The 14,513-nt window shown below is 44.2% G+C and overlaps 1 protein-coding gene and 1 long non-coding RNA gene across 4 annotated transcripts in view; one reads left to right on the forward strand and one right to left on the reverse strand.

The window, feature by feature from the left end:
* PRPSAP2 (phosphoribosyl pyrophosphate synthetase associated protein 2) overlaps window positions 1–2,656 on the reverse strand; it is a 45,987-nt gene extending 43,331 nt beyond the window's left edge. The window contains exon 1 of one of the 3 annotated variants that reach the window (XM_074320755.1): window positions 2,503–2,656. The gene's annotated coding sequence lies outside the window, so the exon portion shown is untranslated. Of the gene's footprint in view, window positions 1–1,299; window positions 2,480–2,502 lie in introns of those variants that run through there. The other 2 variants (XM_074320756.1, XM_019753769.2) reach the window with 2 other exon arrangements.
* On the forward strand, window positions 2,521–10,583 carry LOC141569000 (uncharacterized). The gene is made up of 3 exons (XR_012492360.1): window positions 2,521–2,611; window positions 8,425–8,520; window positions 9,382–10,583. It is a non-coding gene; the product is annotated as an uncharacterized LOC141569000 (long non-coding RNA).
* Window positions 10,584–14,513: the final 3,930 nt, after the last annotated feature.

The following is a 14,513-nucleotide window of genomic DNA, read 5'->3' on the forward strand; positions in this document are numbered from 1 at the left end:
ACAGCACAGGGAATATAATCAATAACATTGGAATAACTGTATGGTGTCAGATGGGTACTGGACTTATCGGGATCATCACTTCACAAGGTATTAAATGTCTAATCACTACGTTGTACACCTGAAACCCACATAAGATTGTATGTCAACTGTAATTGGAAAATAAATTTAAAAAAAAGAATCACAGGTATACACACACACACAAGAGAACACTCCCATTTTTCTCCAGATAAACTAGTTGCTTTTTCATTTTCCTAAATTTACTTTAGAATGTGTGAGAATGATTTATAACACATATGAAAACACACCCTTTTCAGAGAATCTCAGCATCTTTCAAAAAGCAAATCATACTCCTCTCTGAATGAGATTTAACAATTTGTTTAGTCTCATGAATGAAACCACCCTGAAAAACCACTTGTTTTGGACATGCTACCAATCATTTCAAAACCACTCATCCATATTTCCGACGAGGAAGGCTTGCATAGTGTGTTGCTTTCTCTACAGTGGTCCCTGTGCAAATACCTTCTATGTAAAGATGGCTAGAGGAATGTGAAGACTTGAGTTTGCCTTCCACAGTTTACCGGTTACCAGGCCTTGGGCAGGTCACTTGGCCCGGCAGCCTCAGCCTTTCCCTTCCTGACAACAGACAGACACCTGGTAAAAACTGCTTCTCCCACCAGAATTTAAGGTCCAGGACAGCAGAGATTCTTTTACCATTATATTCTGGGCTGTACATCCAGTGCCTAGAGCAGCACACCTAGCAGGTGGTAGAGGCTCAACAAATGTTTATTAAATAACTAATGTCTGTTGAATAAAGCCTGAACTCACAGAACTGCATTGATTAACAAATGGAATTGAAAGTAGTTTGCAAACTTAAAGGCATCATAAAGTATAAAGAATTATTTTTACTAGTGATGTGCCTCAAAGAAAATTTGCCTTTTTTATATCAGTATTGAAGAGAATTCGTAGGGCAAAACCTAACTTGAATTAATCTTCCATGCCTCTGTGATCCCAAGCACTTCGTTCACCAGAACGATTTCTTATGGCTAACACCATTTTCTGAGCGCTCTGAATTCTTACAACTCAATAAAGCGGGTACTACCATGTTTCCTCTGAAAATAAGACCGGATCTTATATTAATTTTTGCTCCAAAAGACACATTAGGGCTTATGTTCAGGGGATGTCATCCTGAAAAATCATGCTAGGGTTTATTTTCTGGTTACCTTATTTCCGGGGAAACACAGTAGAAGGAGACCTATTTTAAACATGGGGAAAGTGAAGCCTGCAGATGAAGAAACTTACTGGAGCTGCCTGGTCTCCAGCAGCAGACATCCCTCAGTCTGATTGTAGCACAGACAGTTGTGTAGGACCGCTGGCTACACAGCCTATTTCCCAACAACACAAAAAATGACTTGACACCTACTGAATTCTGCATAATGGTTAGTGGGATTGGACAAGTATCCAGATTTTGAAAAAAGTCTATTGTAAATACGCCGTATTTGGAAAACAATTTCTATCAAGTACAAAAGAATGAACACAAAACTTTAATTCAGCATTTCCTATTTGGGAATTTATCCCAAGGAAAGAAAAAGCTATATGCTCAATAATGGTCACTAAAAGATTTAAGAGGACACTGCACATATGGAAAGGTTTTATAATGGACTAATTATGTAAAACTCTAAATACACAATATTTTAAAAAACGGTAAATATCTGGGACTACGCAAAAGTACTTATGTTAAATGAAGAAGAGCAGAATTGCGTCTCCTCTGATCAAAACTGTGTAATAATGGTATAGTCCAGGGCAAGATAGCAATATAGACAAAAAGAGGGGAACGATTTAGTGGGGTTCATAACGTGAATAAATTATTTTTATTTGTGCATTTAAATTTTTAAACATTACAAATCACACTTTCTCACGTCACAAACTCCCACTCCGCATTCCTTATTCCTTACAAAAGCTAAACATCCAAATTGCGCCAATACTAAAATGGGGGGGGGGATTTTTATCACCGATGTAATACACGGGGGAAAACATTTTAAAGTAGAATTCCTAACAATTACATCAAGGTGCTCCCTCAACCTCTGCTGGATGTTCTGAGCGGAATAAAAACACCGTTTGGGGGCAAAGAAATGCCCGCGACTAACGAGGCCAGTCGAGTTAAAACCAGGGGCTCTGCAGGCTGGGGGCTCGGTGATGGCGGCTCCCAGGCTCCTTTCTGAGCCACGCAGCCGCAGGTCCCACACTTAGGGCTCGACTCCCTCGGCGTCGGAGGGGCAGCCCCGCGCCGGCCGGGCCCGCGGACCCGACGCGAGAGGAGAGGAGCGGGGAGGAGGCAGCTGTGGGAGTGAGGCCGGGTCTCCCGTGGCTCCCGCGGGCCGCCGCCCAGCGACTCGGCCCGTCAGCAGCCGGCGCCGCGGGGCTCCCCGCCCCTTGCACCTGCGCCCCGCAGTGCGGGGACCGCCGGGCCGCGCCGCCGCTCGTCGCTGGCCCCCGCCCGCCTACCTGGCCCCGACCCCAGCCCCGGCCCCGCCGCAGCCTCCGCTGCCGAAGGAAGAAAGGACCAGGTCTCCCGGCGACGTCTCTAGGAGCAAAATGGCGACTGCAAGCGCAAGTAGGGCGTCCGCGGCGACTCCGAGGCCTGTGGGCAGGGCGGGGGGCGGGGCCGGGGCGGGGCCCGGGGCGGGGAGGCCGAGCACCTGGCGCAGGGATGTGGGCGTGGCCCGCCGAGCCACCGCCGTCCTTCCGGCCTGGCGGTGCGTAGGGGTGGGCGGGGAGGGAGGCGGGCTGCCCCGCGGGGAGGGGGAGGAGGTGCGGGGGCTGCGCCGCTGGACCCGGAGGATGCCGCTGGCTCTGGGGCCCGGTAACAGCGAGAGGCGGGCTTCGAGGAATATGAGTGTGCCCGGAGTGTGATGGTTGGAAGTACCGATGTCTGGGTTCAAGTTTGTAACTGGCCTGTCACCTTGGGCAAAGTCATTTCAGCTCTCCCAGCCTCAATTTCCTCATCTGAAAAGCGGAGGTGAAAGAATTGCTCATCTCAGAGTTGTGAGGAGGATTTCGTGAGAACACCTGCCGCGCTTTTAGCAGTTCCTGGTGTATAGTAAACGCTCAGTTTTTTTTATTGTTTGTTTTGCTGTGCTTTCTTTTTTTATTATAAAGGAATTGTGCTTTTGGTATCCATTGCCTGAATTCTTTATAAGTATCTCTTTACCCTTGTTCTGCGGGAGACCCTGCTCGCTGCGCCATTTGTTGTGCCAGGCGGCCTGCGGGGTCTCTGGTCCCGCTCCCCACATAAGAACACAGGATATGGTGAGGCCAAAAAGGAACACCCACGGAGCCATAGGTAGGGGAGTCACACCTCTATAGTCTCACTAGAGGCTGGAGTTGCAGCACCTGCAACCTGCTGTCTGCTTCTCTGCCTGCCAACTGACCAGCTGGACTCACTGACTCACCAACCAGCGTAGCTGTGGCGGTTATGTTAGCGGCTAATTGGCTAACTGGTTACAGCTGCCGGTCAACCAGCCACAGCTGACAGCCACCTACTACCCGAGTCAGCACCTTTCCACGTGAGGCTGGGAGCCTGGAAACTGCTCTCTGGGACTCTGTCCCCACAACCCTTTATTATATTTATAACACAACAACAGCAAACACGTATGTAGCACTTACCATGTGTCAGGCCAGATCCTCTTACGTGCTTACCATCTATTAACCTAACAAGAGTATGAGGTAGGTATTATTATTATCTCCATTTTAGTAGTTGTGGGAAATGAGACACCGACGTCAAATAACTTGCCCAATGACAAAGTCGACAAGAATTTCAGTCCAGACTAATGTCTGCACTAAGTTAACCTCTATACCGCATCTCCAATTCTGTTTTAGACTTTTCACAAGAGTGAGGCATGAAATAATTCATTGGTGGTTGCGCAGCTAGCTAGAAGTAGCCAGTCCTCATAGGCCAACCTCTTATTTTACCATGGAGGATGTGGGGACAGAGCCAGGAGAGCAGTTTCCAGGCTCTTGCACTCACGTGGAAAGGTGCTCACTTGGGTAGTAAATGGCCATCAACTGTGATTGATTGGATGGCCATCAGCTGTGGCTAGTTGGCCGTCAGCTGTAACCAGGGAGCCATTGGCCACTAGTATGTGGCTCCCATTGCTGCGCTGGCAGAAAATGGTGGCTGAGCTGGCGGGAGTGGATTGCAGTTAGCACGGCGGATTACAGCTAGCCAGTGAGGTTGGTTGGCAGAGAGAAATGGACAGCAGGTTGCAGATCATGTGGCTCCTGCTTCCTGTGTCTCCAACCCAGCCGCCAGCGACAATATAGTGGTGTGACTCCCCTACCTATGGCTCCGTGGGTGTTCCTTTTTGGCTTCATCATGTCCTGCATTCTTATGTGGGGAGCGGGAGCTGAGACCTGCATGACAGAGGAATACAAGCATCTCAATTTATAAGTTATAAATTCATAATGGAGTCATTTGAGACAGTTCCTTTGCCTGACTGCTTTACAGGAACACACTTTTGCAAAGAGCAAGGCCCACGAGCCCACTGATAAATTCGTGTGACAAAACTGAATCCTCTCTCAGCAGACCTGATTGGGTTGACTTCCTTTCTACATTCTTCTAAACCAGGACCCACTCTGCCTCCCCTTTTTTTGCTGGCGTTGGCTCCACCCTTCATGCCACGTGCAGGCATGTGACCAGATCTGACCAATCAGAGGAGCTCATCCCTCTCAGCTCGCTGAATTCTCCTCAAGGAGCCAACTGGAGGGTAGGAAACTCGATTTCCAGCAGTGTGGAGCGATAGCTAGAGGCTCCATTGTCTTGCAGTTGCTGTGAGATGCTGAGAGAGGAAGATAGAGGGAGGAATACAGAGGGCCCCAGGTGAGTTTAAGCTGAATCTGAAGTCCATAGGTCTCTGGAGTTCCCAGTTATGGGAGCCAATAAAGTTCTCCCTTCCATCTTCTGAAGGCAGTGTGCATTGAGTTTCTATCACTCCCAGAGGCCTGCGTGTTCTCCCCCTTCTTTCTTTTCATTGTTCTTTCTCAGCCTGGTCCTCCATCCCTGAACTATAGATCCTTTGCACATGCTCTTCCTGCCTCCAGGAAGAGGAACCTCCTCCTGCCATCCTCTCCCTCATTAACTCCTATGTAAACTACCTCTCAGGCGGCTAATTAGCTCCGTTGGTTACTGTGTGGCGCTAATAACACCAAAGTTGTGGGTTCCATCCCCGCATGGGCCACTGTGAGCTGCACCCTCCTTGAAAAAATAAAAATAAATAAACTACATCTCAGTGAATTGTCATTTTCCAGCCTTCCCTAAGCCACTCTTCTACCCCCCAAAAAAAATCCCTATTTCATGTACTTTTTCTTCATTAAGCTTATGATTGCTAATGCCAATTATGTATTTATTTGGATGGTTATTTTATAAATACCCCCATGTAGGCAGGCCCCTATCTGTTCTGATGATCACTGTTTTCCAGTACCCAACACATTGCCTGGCACAAGTATGGTAGTCAAGAAATGTCTGTAAAATGAGTGATGTCAGAATTCCCCCCCTCACCCTGTTGGTAAACAGGAAGTGGGCAGTAGCACAGAATTATTCAGGCATACCTCATTTTACTGTGTTTCACTTTACTGTGCTTCACGGATATTATGGGTTTTTTGTGTTTTTTTTTAACACACTGAAGGTTTGTGGCAACCCTGCAAATTCTATCTGTGCCATTTTTCCAACAGCATTTGCTCATTTCATGTCTCTGTGCCACATTTTGGTAATTCTCATAAATTGTAACTTTTTCATTATTATTTGTTATGGTGATCTGTGATCAGCGACCTTTGATATTACTATTATATTGTTTTGGGGCACCATGAGCCACACCCATATAAGACGGCAAACCTAACTGATAAATGTTGTATGTGTTCTGACTGCTCCACCGACCAGCCAATCTTTCTCTTACCTTGGGCCTTCCTATTCCCTGAGACACAACAATATTCAACTTAAATTAATTAATAACACTACAATGGCCTCTAAGTGTTCAAATGAAAGAAGAGTCACATGACTCTCACTTTAAATCCAAAGCTAGAAATGATTAAGTTTAGTGAGGAAGACGTGTTAAAGCCAAGACAGGCCGAAAGCTAGGCCTCTTGCACCAAACAGTTCGCCAAGTTGGAAATGTTCTTGAAGGAAATTAAAACTGCTATTCCAGTGAACACGTGATAAGAAAGTGAAACAGCTTTATTGCTGATATGGAGAAAGTTTTAGTGGTCTGGATAGAACATCAAACCAGCCAAAACCTAATCCAGAGCAAGGCCCTAACTCTCTTCAATTCTGTGAAGGCTGAGAGAGGTGAGGACGCTGCAGAAGAAAAGTTGGAAGCTGGGTGTAAGGAAGGAAGGCGTCTCCATAACACAAAAGTGCAAGTGAAGCAGCAAGTGCGGACGGCGCAGTTGCAGCAAGTTCTCCAGGAGACCGAGCTAAGACCATCAATGAAGGTGGTTACAGTAAACAACAGATTCTCAGTGTAGATGAAACAGCCTCATATTGGAAGAAGATGCCATCTAGGACTTTCATAGCCAGAGAGAAGTCGACGCCTGGCTTCAAAACTTCAAAGGACAGGCTGACTCTCTTGTTAGGGGCTCATGCAGCTGGTGACTTTAAGTTGAAGCCAGTACTCACTCACCATTCCAAAAATCCTAGGGTCCTTAAGAACTATGCTAAATCTACTCTGCCTATGTTCTATAAATGGAACAATAAAGCCTGAATCACAGCACATCTGTTTACAACATGACTTTCTGAATATTTTAAGCTTGCTGCTCAGAATAAGATTCCTTTCAAAATATTACTGCTCATTGACAATGCACCTGGTCACCCAAGAGCTCTGATAGAGATGTACAGCAGATTAATGTTTCCATGCCTAACACAACATTCAGCCCATGGATCAAGGAGTAATTTCAATTTTCAAGTCTTATTATTTAAGAAATACATTTTGTAAGGCTATGGCTGCCATAGTTAGTGATTTCACTATGGATCTGGGCAAAATAAATTGAAAACCTTCTGGAAATGATTGACCGTTCTAGATGCCATTAAGAATATTTTGTGATTCATGGGAAGAGGTCAAAAGAGCAACATTAACAGGAGTTTGAAAGAAGTTGCTTCCAGCCCTCATGGATGGCTTTGAGGGGTTCAGACTTCAGTGGAGGAAGTAACTGCAGATGTGGTGGAAACAGCAAGAGAACTGGAGTTAGAAGTGGAGCCTGAAGATGTGACCAAATTGCTGCATCTCAGGATAAAACTGTAACAGATGAGGCGTTGCTTTTATGGATGAGCAAAGAAAGCGGTTTCTTGAGATGGAATCTACTCCTGGTGAAGATGCTGAAGATTGTTGAAATAACAACAAAGGATTTAGAATATCACAAACTTAGTGGATACAGCAGTGGCAGGGTTTGAGAGGATTAACTCCATTTTTGAAAGAAGTTTTACTGTGAGTAAAATGCTATTAAATAGCATCACATGCTACAGAGAAATCATTCGTGAAAGGCAGAGTCAACCAATGCAGCAAACTTCCGAGTTGTCTTATTTTAAAACGTTGCCACAGCCACCACCCTGATCAGTCAGCAGCCATCAACCCTGAGATAAGACATTTCATCAGCAAAAAGAACAAAAAGATTACGACTTGCTGAAGGCTCAGGTGATAGTTGGCCTTTTTTAGCAATGAAGTATATTTTAATTAAGGCATGTACATTGTTTTTTAGACATAGTGCTCTTGCACACTCAATAGACTACAGGACAGTGTGAACATAACTTTTACATGCCCTGGGAAACTAAAAAATTTGTCTGACTCACTTTATTGTGATATTCGCTTGATTGCGGTGGTCTGGACCCCAACCTGCGATATCGCCAATGTATGCCTGTATACTGTTTGTACCACACAGAGACAATATTTCTGAAATGTTATAAGTTGGCTTTCATGAACCACTATGAGCTAGCTCCTGCAAATCACCACTACCAGGGTTTTACAGCAAAAGGGCTGGTTTCTCTCATCAGCTTCCTCTCTCTGCAGGCACTTAGTTTATACCGTATTTCCCCAAACATAAGACCAGGTCTTATATTAATTTTTGCTACAAAAGACACATTACAGCATAAGTTCAGGGAATGTCTTATTTATTCATGTACAACAATCTACATTTATTCAAATACAGTCATGTCATCTTCTTCTAGAACATCGTCATAATTTTCGAAATGCGTCCGTCTGGCTGACAATCTTAACTGGGGCTTAATTTCGTGGTAGGTCTTATTTTTGGGGAAACACGGAAGTTTCCTTTTCTTCATGATATCAGATGCCATTTCTCCATCTGCTTTCCATTCTCCAAAGACTCTTTTGAAATCCATCTCAGGCTTTCTCATCTCCCATTCTTTTTATCCTTGGAACTTAGGCCATGGGAGTGAGCCAGGGTGGACATCCAGTCCAGCGACTCTCCAGTGCCTGCAGCCCTGTCACCACCTGACTGCAACTGTGTGAGAGACCCCAAGTGAGAACCACCCCGCTGAGCCAAGTCAAACCACGGAAAATTGAGAGATAATAACCAATTTTTGTTTTAAGGCTCAGAGTTTGGAGATGTTTTGTTACACAGCTATGGGTAATGAGCAAGAAAGGAGCAGACCAGGATTTAAAGCTTGTGGTTAGTTCCACTCCAATGCAGTTTTTGGTTAGTCTATTACTAAGCTGGATAATCCCTTGCCCATTTGCAGGTTTGCAGAGTCTTTGCATGTTATGGAAGTGCTCAGAAAACACAGACTTCTCCTTCAAAGGATTGTTAAAATGAAAATGCAGGGACTTGACTGTCAGTCATTAGGACCAGGGTCTGCATCCCGCCTCCTCATTGAAGAAATGACCTGGAACAGATCTTTCACCTAAAAAAATGGGCGCTAAGGTTAGCAGCCATATGGGGATTGGGGCTGGGGAATGAGCTTTCTGTGGAGTCCATGAGTAAGAGGCCACCAGAGGAAACTGTTGCCGCTGCCTGCCCACCCTCACATATCTGGCCATCAGGAATGAATAAATAAGACTGGGTGTTTTCCCCCAAGTGACGGAGGACGGCAGCTTGTCTTGCATGGGAGGCTGCAGAGCCCAGGGGCCTGGTCACTAGTCAAGGGAACCTTGGAAGTTTCCATCACTGAGTCCTTCCCCTCATCCTCCAGATTTTCTCATTTTCCTATTTTCCCCCAAAATGAAAAGAGCCTCATGGTCTTTTGTGATTATTAAAATTTACATGTTGTAAAAAAAATCAAACAAAGAGAAGACATTAAAAAGATATTTGCCATTATCTCACCAAGGAGAGATAACCACTCTTGATATTTTTTAACTTCCCCTTTAACTTAATTTATTGCAGACGTAGTTCCATGTTAATGAAGCTCTGTCAATGTCATCATCAGGTGTGCGTGGACTAGAGCACAGACTTGGGAGCCAGCTGGCCTGCAACCCAACTTCTCCTCTTCTCAGCAGCCATGTGATCTCGAGCAAGTTCCTTTTCCTCTCCACCTGCTTCCTCACCTATAAGATGGGAATGATAGGGTTGTCATGATGACCAAGTGAGTTATTGCCAGGCACACAGTTTCCAAGCACTTTCTATTAGCTGCACTTATTGTGAACTATTGTTATATGTATGGACCATGACATTTTTAACCAATCTCTAATTCTGGACACTTTTTACTATTCTACACAACCTGTCTTTGCACCTTTGCTCAAGTATTTTCTCACATTACATTTCTAGAAGTAAACTTATTTGTGGTCAAAGAATATGCCCTTTTGAAATTGTGTCTCCCAGAAATTTTTGTACCAATTTACATTCTCACCACAGAGGTGAAGAGTGCCCATTTCTCGCCATCCTCATCAAAACCAGACGTTCTCCTTTTTTCTTTTTAATTGGGGAGTGGTGTGTTTTTCCAGGGCCAATCAGCTCCAAGTCGCTGGACCTCAATCCAGTTGTGGAGGGCGCAGCCCAGCCCCAAGTCCAGTCGCCGTTCTCAATCTCCAGTTGCAGGGGGCACAGCCCACCATCCCAAGCGGGAATGGAACCGGCAACCTTGTTGTTGAGAGCTCACGCTCTAACCAACTGAGCCATCCGGCCGCCCCAGACACTATCCATTTTTTAACATGGCCAAGTGATGGTCAATGTTTCCTGGGCTTTTTCATCTCACCATGTAAATTTTGCTTTAATCAATAGGAAACAATGAAATTTGTAGCTGGCCAAACAGATGTTAACAGATTTTCTTTTTCATATTAAACAGTTGTAAAGTAGCACAAATTAAATGCAATCCTATTAAACATCTTGAAATAGATTTTGAACCTTAACATACATCGTTTTGAGGAACGTCCTCATTAAGAGTATTTCCAACTCAGGCTGGTTAAATACACACATGTACAAAACGATCTTTATCTCATCACTTTTGTGTTGTTTTGTGTCCTACTGCTCATCAAACAGAACTCCTTCCCCAGGAAAGTCCCATAGAAAACAACGGGTATGTTTTCTTTCTGCCTTGAGGTGACTCTGATTTATTACACATTCACTTAAATGTTCATTGTCGCATCAGAGCAACGTCCTACGCACGTCAGGGAAACTGATTGGCCTGACTGCACCTTTCTTATATTCATAGAGATATATTCATATTCATATTACATTCTCATATTGATATATATTAATCAAGAAGGTCTATAAAATCATTTCATTTACCTTTTGCATTGTTCGTATTTTCCTCTGAGAATTGCAAATGTACAGTAAAATTCTTCAGGTTCCAATAATGGCAGTTAAGAAAAACTTTATTTTGCATAATGAATTAAACATTTTTTTAAAAGACAAGAAACTACAGAGCCTGACTCATATTTATATGGTTAAACTAGTTCAAGAAAATAATCAAAGATGAAATTTAAAGGTTACATGTATATAATTGAGCATGTATACTGCTTATATTGGAGAAAAAAATTTAGGTCCTTATTTTTCCCCATGACAAAATTATTCTTTAATTTTTTTTTATTTTTCAATCACAGTCGACATACAATATTATATTACTTTCAGATGTACAACATAGTGATTAGACATTTATATAACTTACAAAGTGATCTAGTACCAATAAGTCTAGTTCCCATCTGACACCATACATAGTGATTACAATATTATTGATTATATTCCCTGTGCTGTACTTTACATCCCCATGACTGTTTTTATAACTGGCAATTTATAATTCTTAATCCCTTCTCTTCTGGGATTTTAAAATTATTTGTCTACATCAAACTGCCTGTAGGTACCCTGGCCACCTTGCTAGCTGACTTTTTCCATCTCCATCCATTTGCTCAACAAATACTGACTGAGTACTTAGCGCACCTGGTCCAGACAGAGAGCACGACGACACCAAAGGAGGGCAACGCACCTACCTCATGAGATGACCAAGGGGTAGATGAGCTAAGTAGTTAGCAAAAGGCCTGCTTTATACCCAATAAGCTGTCCTATGTAAGTTGAGAGCTTTATAAATAAACACAGAATATACATTTTATAAATACAGAAATGATACTATCACTACGTATGACATTCATTGTCACTATACATATGATGATACTATTACATGTTATTGTTATTATTTTTAGCCATAGGGCCTTAGAAGTCACTTCTCCTCTCTGACCCTTAGTTTCCTCATCTGTAAATGGCTCATGCCACCAACCTCACTGCACTGTTGAGAGGATGGAGTGCTACGATGTATTTATGGTGGCTGGCAGGCATGGAAGCCCCAGTGAGGCCAAGACAGCCTCCACACAGGTCCTGGGGGCAGCCTCCTCCTGCTGACAGCACCCAGCTGAGATCTGGCACTTGGAGCCTTTTGCTGACATTCCACTCTCTGCAGCTGTTCCCTCAGCACTGTTACCTGACACAGGGCTACTCAGTATTCGGTGTGGAATTAACCCCTAGTCAATGGCAGAAAGTGAAAGCATTCACACAAGACTCTACAAAGTGGAAGAGCAAAGAAACAGTTTATTAAAGTTAGGACAGAGAGAAAACGTCCATGGCAGTGTCCAAAGATGGCAGCTGCCACGGGTGGTAAGGAGAGAAACACCGGTGTGTGTGTGTATGGGTGGGGGGAGATGGGGCTCGCTGGGGACAAAGTCTGATAGGGACAGCTGCCGAGACAGAGGGGTAAGAGAAATCCTGGCAGAAAGGAGTTTGCCAGTGCAGTCTGATAGAGCACTGCACCTAGCGTCAGGTTAGCTTTTTCTCATATAGGAAAGGGGGAGTCAGCCAGGCAGGTTTGAGGGCTGACATGGTTTCCTGGGATCTGGTCTGCTTGAAGATGATGTTATCTCTGGACTCTGGACTGGGCTTTGGCCCTTGCTACCTGGGGCTGTATGTCACCAGTAAAAACTGCAAGGGATGTAAATTGGATTCCAGTGTCCGGGCACCTGAGGATTAAGAAATTGCTCTTTTCCTATATACAACGTCAGAGGGGTAGTAGATTGGGGGAGGGAGGTTATCACTTTGTAAGGGGTATAAATGTCTAACTATTACATCGTTTTGTACACCTGACACTAATAAAAAAAAAGAAAAAAGAAATTGCTCTTTTCAGGTTAGGATTCTGTTAATTAATGAGGTATGGGTCGCCTTGAGAAAGGGAACAAAACAGAGTTCTTAAGTTAATCAGTGAGGGGAGAACAAAGCAAAAATGACTGAATATTAGGATGGATCAAACTGCAAACAAACTAAGTCTAATTGCAGGTGGCTAGATAGCAAGCTATGCAGTGAGTCAAACTGCAAACTAACTAAGTCTAACTGGGTTATTGATTTACCGAATTTCACCCTTACACTCAGCACCCACCAGAAACTTTCTTTTTTTTTTCATTTCCGTTATTGGAAAGCTCAGAGTTGAGGGATGATGATCCTCTATAAGCCACCCCTCAACTCCCCTCGACTCCACTCCCCAATGCAGCCGCGGCAGTTATATTAGTGGCCAATGGCTCAAGGTTTACAGCTGACGGCCAACTAGCCACAGCTGATGGGCATCTACTACCCGAGCCAGCATCTTTCCATGTGAGGCTGAGAGCCTGGAAACCGCTCTCTGGGGCTCTGTCCCCACAACAGGCATCTCCCAGGCCTTCAGCCTGGAGTCACAACAAACACTCCGCTAACCATATTTCTCTGGATCAGTACTCTATGTTCCTCCCTGTTCTGAGCCCCAAAGTCTGGGCCTGGGCCTGCCTCCTCACCTCTTCCCTCACAAGCTCAAGGGGGGCGCATCCTGAGCTAGAGTCTTGGGGCCCACTGACTCCCTCACCCACCTGCACTTCCACTGCACCAGCAGGGGGGCCACTTGGCCACCATCCTGCCAGAAACTTGTCCCCCTTCACTAGAAGCCCTTCCCAGGGAAGTGCTGAGACTCTGGCCACTGATTCATATTTTGTGTTTGGTTGAGATGGTAGCAAGCAGAAAGAAGCTTTTTCCCAATTCCTATTCTATCATAAGTGTTTGTATTAGTCAAGCCAGCTAAAAATCAAGGAGTGGGCATTGATTGGTTTATATAATTGAAAGCCCAAGGTAAAGATTCAGGTATAGATGGATCCTGTGCTCTACTATCCCCAGGGTTTTGTGGTTTTGTCTTTCTCCATCTTGAAGATCCCTTTGCTTTCTTCTTCTTCGGTAGTTTTATTCTCAGGCAAGCTATACCCATGTAGTGGCAACAGGGCTGCCAGCATGTGCAGACTCATATAGGACGTCATGCTTGTGGGCTCAGTAAGAAAGAGGTCTTGGCTGGTCTTATTCCTTTCCAGTCTGTGATGAAGGACTCTGATGTCACATAGACATCACACACACCCTCAGATCCCACATATACGTGCAGACATCACACACACTCAGAGGTTTCCCATGTACACGGCACACACATTCATGCATTACCAGCACAGTCAGACATCGCACATTCGCCCGACACAGATGTGACTCAGCTCATACACACTTGGAGCTTTCTCACTTAGCTATTACAATTATGCAAATGTCCACCCTCTAGGGCTAACTCATTCAGATTTAATTTATATGCCACGTTTTTCAGGCACACGCGTGCATCTCGCATAAAGCAGGGTGCTCTAAATCTGGTGTGTAACAAAACGAAGGGCTCTCATTCTCCTAAAATAGTGCAGAGTCATTGTAAAGATTAAATACATTAAAAACATTTTTTTAAACTTTCTATTATCAAAAGACACAGACTGAGAAAATACTCACAATATGTATATCTGAGAAAGGACGTAGTTAGAATATATAAAACACTCTTAAAAATTAATACTAATACTAAGGCTCACTTCACATCCACTAGGTTGGCCATAATAAAAGTAATTTTTTAAAAAACAAACAGAAAATAACAAGTGTTGGGAGGATGTGGAGAAATCAGAACCCTCATACATTGCTGGTGGAGATGTAAAATGGTGCAGCCACTCTGAAAAACCGTTTGCAGTTCCTCAAAAAGTTAAACAGAGTTACCATATGACTCATCA

Source organism: Rhinolophus sinicus, linkage group LG15 (assembly GCF_036562045.2).
Source record: "Rhinolophus sinicus isolate RSC01 linkage group LG15, ASM3656204v1, whole genome shotgun sequence".
Classification (NCBI taxonomy): domain Eukaryota; kingdom Metazoa; phylum Chordata; class Mammalia; order Chiroptera; family Rhinolophidae; genus Rhinolophus; species Rhinolophus sinicus.